The sequence below is a fragment of the Coffea arabica genome, chromosome 7c (assembly GCF_036785885.1).
Source record: "Coffea arabica cultivar ET-39 chromosome 7c, Coffea Arabica ET-39 HiFi, whole genome shotgun sequence".
Lineage (NCBI taxonomy): Eukaryota > Viridiplantae > Streptophyta > Magnoliopsida > Gentianales > Rubiaceae > Coffea > Coffea arabica.
The window spans coordinates 24,901,301-24,907,715 of record NC_092322.1 but is presented as its reverse complement, the minus strand read 5'-3'; positions in this window follow the sequence as shown (position 1 = coordinate 24,907,715).

The following is a 6,415-nucleotide window of genomic DNA, read 5'->3' as shown; positions in this document are numbered from 1 at the left end:
AATTAGTATTTCTTGTATCTCTTGAGGTTTTAGTTTGTAGTGCAAATGAATTTGTGGAACATTTGATGTATATTTGAGATTTATATTGTAATTTAATTGAGGACTGTAGTGAACGACTGAGTCCCGGCGAGAGTTGGGCAGGCGGTCCGCCGACCCCTTTGGTCCGTCTTAGAGGAAGGTGGGACTGTCACAAAGAGTAAGGTTTCCAACATTATTCGAAGAATTTGATTACAAAACTTTATACCTTTTTACCCACATGTTTGATAACCCTTTTAAACTAAATTTTATGTGTTATTTTACTTGACTAGACTAAGATAATTTAGTAGTTTTGGAAAGAAAGATAATAGTGTCGAAAGGTTAGTGATTGTAGATTGGGTATGTCTCAAGAGTTGATGGTGAGTTAGAAGGAAATCTTGAAGTTGAGGCATGACTTTTCACTTGACTTGGTGAGTGTTCCTTATATGTATTTATGATTAAATGTTAAAGTCAGGTTGTTGCTCGTTACTTGGTGAATTGTTGCAAATTGCTAAGTGTATATGTTGAGACTTAACCTTAAATTGTTATTATAAAAGACGAGTCTGTATTTTATTGCACTCAGCCTAATTACTCTTCGAGTTATCCATTGTTTAACTGCTAATGTTAACTGTGCATGACTGTTATTGGGTCCAAACCCCATCGACGGTCGGGCTATTCGAGCCAGCAATGGGTTTAGTCGATTTGGTCGATAGTCCTTGGATACCATTTATTAGTATACTCGAGTGTTACTCACTGAGGTGATCACCAAACACTTGATGGAGAAGAATTTTGGGTACTGCTTACTTGGGGGAAAAATGATGATTGAATTATTGAATAGATCTAAGTGCTACGTTTGGAAATGGACAGAAGCCACCTCTAGAGTCCGTATCAGTATTGTATCCCTTGATATAGATTGTGCTATTTGTTAAGAATTGTCTCAGGAATTATCCTTTGATATTAATTGGTTTGTTATTCCTGTTACATTCCTGAAATTGTGAAATTGTATGTTTAAGATTATTTGATTACTTGAAACCTCATTACACTTTGCTCAACCCATTTAGTTGTTTTCCTTATAGGAGGGAAAGACGGGAGTGGTAATATAGCTAAGAGTTAAGCAGAGATCCAAAATTATACTAGGAAGATTCGTTTTGTACTCAAATGTTATAGTTATTCTAACTTCTATCTTCTAGAGATATATATGTTTATTTATTAAATGGCTTATACTAAGACAACTTTAATTTTGCTTGGATTGTACTTAAGTATGATGGATTGTTAATGGCTTTAGTTAATGAAATGTTATCTCTCAAGTTCATGTGAGTGAGTGAGTGCCGGCGAGAGTCAGACAGGAAGTCCGCTAAACCCTAGGGTTCACCCTACAGTCCGGTCAGGTCATCACACTACCCATTTGGATGATAAAAAAAATGTAAACATGTAAGTCTCATTGGATTATATATCCAAGTGTAGAATTTCCTAAATGGCATTCCCTCTATGGTTAATGTATGATGACAGTTTATTAAAATGAATAAATATGAACACGACACTCAAAACATGACCTAATGGTGCCCCATTTGAATGCCAGGGTATGCCTCAAAATGATATGCAATAAATGTATACTTTTAATGCAATAAACTGAAATTTAAAAATGTACTAACCTATCTAAAATGGTTGTTTACTTTAAATGAGTACCATGTCAAAAATCTTATTTCTAAAATTTATGAATGCAAGAAAAGAGAAAAAATAAGGTTAGTTCAGTTGATAAATAACATATAACACGTTGGAACAACAAAATAGTATAGAAATATAAGGTAAAGAAAGGTGAAATTTCTCTCCTCGTGTCTAGTGTTCCTAATAGGGTAAGGTAGACTATATCTTAAGTGATTTTTAAATGGATGCACGAGATTGGAATTTACTAATGCATCTAGATTTGGTAAAGTTTCAACTCTCCAAACCTTCAAACCAAAAGACAAAGGGCCATCAATTCCAAGGCCTCTAGTCGGTAGCTTGAGTGATATCCTAGATACCTCTATGGGTGCAAGGCACACCATCCGCATATCCAAGGAAATCAATCCTAATCCTATAAGAAAATGTGGGATGGCGTCCATGAAAAATAAAATTGGGATAAAAGTAATGCATGCTCATATGAAGTGCTTCTTTTAAGAGAAGGGGTTAAGTACCACAAAATACGCATGAAGGTTCTAGAGTAACTATTCTTCCCACCCCAAATGCAAAGCACGATACAAGTAAGTAAAGAAATGAAAATAAACAAACCATTCATCATATATACTAAGGACGAGGAACAAATACAAGTGTGAAATGCAAAAGATCCTAAAAAAGAAAATCCAATCTAAGAAATCCAAATATTGTATTCACTCCATCCCATTTATTTGGTCCTATTTGAGGTATTCAACTTTTTAAGAATAGTGGTTTGATTGTGATGTTTGTACTTCTCTTTCCAAGTTTATCCTTACAAATTTAAAATTTGAATTTGAATGATAACATGCATATGATTAGGAAAAGAACTATATTGGAAAGAGAGACTAAAAGATATTTTGATCTTTTAAACAGGACAAATATTTTGGAACATACCAAAATGGAAAGTAAACACTTTCAATGGGATGGAGGGAGTGTACAAAAGTGTTAGAAAAGGAAAAGATGACAAAATCAAGTGTTCGGACTGACTAGTGTCCCTAGTGGAGTAGTCAAACTGTCGTGCCCCATATTTTGCAATGAAAAAATATTTACAAAAAGCGTTTTTCATTAAAAAAGGGTATAAAATGGGACTAAAAATTGCAACAGTTTAGGTTTGAAATTTAGTTTAAAAGGGTTTTAGGAAAAACGAATAGCCACTTGATAACAAATTAGATATGCCAAATTACCAAAAAATATTTTTGACAAAATTAAAATAAAACAAAAATAAAAATAAAATAAAACCCTTTTAGAAATTCCAAATCTTTGAAAATGAGAGAAAATGAGTTCGTGAGTCATGGTTGAAGAAAAGGAAGCAAAGTTTCAATTAATTCAAGCTAAGGTACCCTTTCAATCTAGTTTAAATTAGTTGCGATGTTTAATCAAAATTTTTTTTTAATCTAACCCTTAAACTCATCCCATTTGGATGTTCCTATATGCATGCAAAACTAAATTTAAAGAAGATATAAGGAGGGGCAAAATGTATATTCAAGATCTAATAAGTATCAATTGTGATGCCCCCACCTCTCTCTAGGGCGAATCCTAGAGTATCAGCGGAACGCCTGCCTAACTCTCGTCAGGACTTACGCACTCATTCAAACTTAATAAAGAACCACAAGTCAACCATCAACTTAATTTAAAAAAATATTTCGAATATACAAGTCTAAAACTCCCAAGTATACTATTTATAATTACAATCCAAAATATCCAAGTATAATAACATTTACACTTTAATGGTCTCCAATAACATACAAAAGTTTACTAGTTTCAACCAAAAGTTGCTAGTCTAGAATCACCAACTTCCATCTCCAAGTCTTGTTAAGGAACGCAAACTTAAAGGGATGAGCTAATGCTCAGTGAGGTCAAGAAATCAAGCAAGCAATCAAGTAGCACCAATCAATCAAATAACATACTTGAAAACAACATTAAACATGAACTTTCATTTAAGTGCACAAGTAGGAAATGAACACACGTGAAAGGATACAGAAACTCTCAGGAGCTATTTCCACATCTCGACCGATTCAAGCCGTTTGAGGTTGACACTCTGTCAACTCAAGTGGTAACAAGACCGTAGCGCTCCACTTACTTCCTCATTCAACATAATACCCACTTGGATCCAGAACCAAACATTCATGTAGTGGTGGTACTATTCGAGTATGCCAAACAAAATTTCAAAAGATCAACCTATATCATTTCCCAAGGTTCACCAAACTTCTCGACCAAGCCCTTGTTGGCTCGAGTTACGAGATTAGTCAATGGGTTGGGGTGTCCCAACAAGCATGATTGGTCGATGAGACAATGCTCCAATCGACTTAAAATTGTTCATAGCACTGAGTCGGGATGAGCGGTACCTCCCACCCGAATAGGGTATGGTACATTCTGCCGCTCAGTGCTCATGAGTTAAAACATGTTCGAGTACAAGTGCAAATCACAAACATTCATATTACAAGTATCATTTAATCAAGAGAAAGAGAGGACGAGGGCGGTAAAGTACACCTTCGTCTCGGCAAGTTCACGTATCATATAGTACTTGTACAAATATCATTTCAATCATAGTAACATTGAACATGCACTTGACACTCACTAAGAGTCAAGGCAAACAAGAGCAAAGCGAGAGGTCAGACAAGCTCCTCGGCGTCCACGTGACCACCTGAGACATGCACAATCACGATTACCTAGGTACTCGACCAAAACTAATAAGAAAAACATCTTCTTACTACCTATTCTCAAGGTCACAAGTTCAAGTCAAGTTAAAGGAGTCTTTCCCGCTAAATCATTGAAATAATACTCAAAAGAAACTCAAAAGTCGTTTTCAAGTTAAGTCATGGCAAGAAATCTCAATTCCCAAAAGTAAGTACCATACTTAACTTTCGGCACGAAAATCGAGAAAAGGAAAGATGGTTTTCATCTCTTTAAACTTCTAATCCTATACCCAAGTTTTAGAATATAAAGAAGCGTTCACATTTTCTAATTTTGTGGAGTCACAATCCATCGAAACACGACTCATTTCATAGTAATTGCTAAAGGTAAAAGTTCTAAGTTTCGAGTATAAAACTAGTGAAATTCTTCAAGAATTCCTCTAACTAAAACGCTCCATTTTTAGGTTTCAAATTCATGAAAACAAGGGCATAAGACTTGGAGTCAAAATCCATTTCTCATGTATGAAATGAGGTGCAAATAACTAGGAAAGTAATGCTTGTAACCTAGAAAATGTTTTCAAGTGACTTTGGTGTATTGTCACTTTACAAGGAAAAATTCAGTTTTGGCAACCTTTTTTGAAAAATCATAACTTGAGTTCCATGAGTCCAAAATTAGCAAATCTTATACCATTGAAAAAATACTCAATGAACTAAAACTCTTTAGAAGACACTTTTCCCAGATTAGAATTTGAAATGAGACAAATTTTAGCTCCAACTAACTGTTTCAGACAGAATAGAGCAAAACAGTCTTGCATTTTCAGTGATTTCTGGAAATTTGGCAAAATTCATAGAAATAGAATCATCCCTTGAAATTTCTACTACTGAAAGAACTCCAAGTCTAGTTTCAAATGCAATAAACAGGACTCAATTTGGACTTTTATACACCAAGATACAATAGTTTCATGAAAGCTGATTTTTAGGACATGGTTCACGGAATTCCAGCTTTGGAGCACTTGACACAGTTTGTAAATCAGATCATAACTAAAGTTATACAAATCAAAATTTAGTGTGGTTTGCGGCGCTAAAAATTAGATTTAAAATTCTAAAATTTATTTTTTAAGATGAGTGAAAATGAGTTACAAACTGCAGTTATGCATGTTTCTTGGATTGAAATAGTGAGAAAAATCATTCAACTTTGCTGGTTCACTACGGCTCATAGAAAACGAACTAGCAGGTGCATTTTATATCATTGGAAAGCTCTCGGAGTCTAGTTTCATATGCCATAAACGGCACTTGATTTAGATTCCTAGAAGAAAAGTTATGGGCTGAAAAGTACATACTGGTTTGGTATCCTAATCGGAAATTTTCCAGATTTGCTTCCTCACCTTAACTTAACTTTCTCTCAACCCAATGAAATGCTTTTAGGGAGATAATTTACACACATTAACATCAACATATAACAAGTATTTTGGTATCAAAATAACCACAAAATTCGAGATTAAAATAAGGGAAATAACCAGCAAAATTTCGGACAGCTTGCTCCCTTGCTCTCCAACTTTTCTTTTCAACTTTCACAACCAAAACCAAGCCATAAATCATCAAACAACAACTAAACAAACAATTCCTCAAGGCTACTACCTAAGAAGTCACCTAAAGACATCTACCTAGAGTCAAGGTTCATTGAACCCATGAACAACCCAATGCTTAACTAGTTAAAACTAACTAAGCTAACCATAAGTTGAAAGGAAAGATGAGGGTTTTTGGAGTTTTACCTTTCCTCCAAGTGTAGGGTGCAAGAATACAAGGAAACAAGCTCTAAACCACCAAGATTCTTCCTCCTTCAAGTTTCCCTTCAAGATTGAGTGATGATCCAAGATGTTGAACAAGATTGGAGTGAGTTTTTGGAGTAAAAATGGAAGAAATTCTAGCTGAAAGTTTGGAAAGAAGATGAGGAAGAGTGGCCGGCCAAGAGGGGAGGGGAAAGAAAGTGTTTGTGTGAGTTGTTGGTGAAGTGACTTGATGGAAAGGTGATATGACATAAAGCTATCTTGGGTACAAAAGTCAACAAATGAATA